Source organism: Chiloscyllium plagiosum, chromosome 4 (assembly GCF_004010195.1).
Source record: "Chiloscyllium plagiosum isolate BGI_BamShark_2017 chromosome 4, ASM401019v2, whole genome shotgun sequence".
In the NCBI taxonomy this organism is placed as follows: domain Eukaryota; kingdom Metazoa; phylum Chordata; class Chondrichthyes; order Orectolobiformes; family Hemiscylliidae; genus Chiloscyllium; species Chiloscyllium plagiosum.
In genome coordinates, this window is record NC_057713.1 from 37,460,382 (window position 1) to 37,461,503 (window position 1,122).

Consider the following 1,122-nt stretch of genomic DNA (forward strand, 5'->3'; position numbering starts at 1 on the left):
ATACAGTAGTAAATTTATATAATTTCATAGCAAGATAATTTAAATAACTGCTTGGTAGTAAAATACTTAGGAGATCCCAAGTTGAAGCGATTTGTCTTGCACTCATTCGGACTAGGTCATGAGAAACCAAACTTGGAAAAGAACACCAAGTTATACAGCATGAGTAATAGTAATGGATATCCAGCAGAAATAGTTAACTGTCAATCTTAGAGCAGGGAAGTATGCTCTGAATGCAGCAGAGGCTGGCAGTCTCAAGGACCCATTTCCCAATGAAAAATTAGCAACATACTATGAATTCCTTTTGTCTTTATAAAACAGCATCCTATATATTAGTACATGCAGCTTCTAGCATGTGTAAATGCATAAAATCACAGAAGTGTTACAGCATAGAAGGTGGTCAGTTGGCCCATCATGTCTGAATCAGCTCATCAAATGAATTTCATGACTTTCTCACATACCCTTGTACATTGGATGACGAGATAAATAGAAACAATGAACTCTTGAATGCCTCAATTGAACTTGCCTCCACACAAGTCCAGGCAGTGCATTCCAGATATGAATGACTCATTGTGATCACACATGCATGGTGTGCAAATTACTTCAGATCAATTCTCTCAGTGTTTATCTCCCAACAAGCATAAACAGTTTCTCTCTGTCCAGCCCCCTCATGATTTTGAAAACCTTCCATCACATATTCTCTTAGCCTTCTTTTCCCCAAGAAGAACAGTCCCAACCACTCCAGTCTATCCTCATAACTGAAGTTTCTCATTTCTGGAACCATCCTTCTAAATTATAGAACATAGAACATAGAAGAATACAGCGCAGTACAGGCCCTTCGGCCCTCGATGTTGCGCCGATCCAAGCCTACCTAACCTACACTAGCCCACTATCCTCCATATGCCTATCCAATGCCCGCTTAAATGCCCATAATGAGGGAGAGTCCACCACTGCTACTGGCAGGGCATTCCACGAACTCACGACTCGCTGAGTAAAGAACCTACCCCTAACATCTGTCCTATACCTACCACCCCTTAATTTAAAGCTATGCCCCCTCGTAATAGCTGACTCCATACGTGGAAAAAGATTCACACTGTCGATCCTATCTAAACCCCTAATCATCTT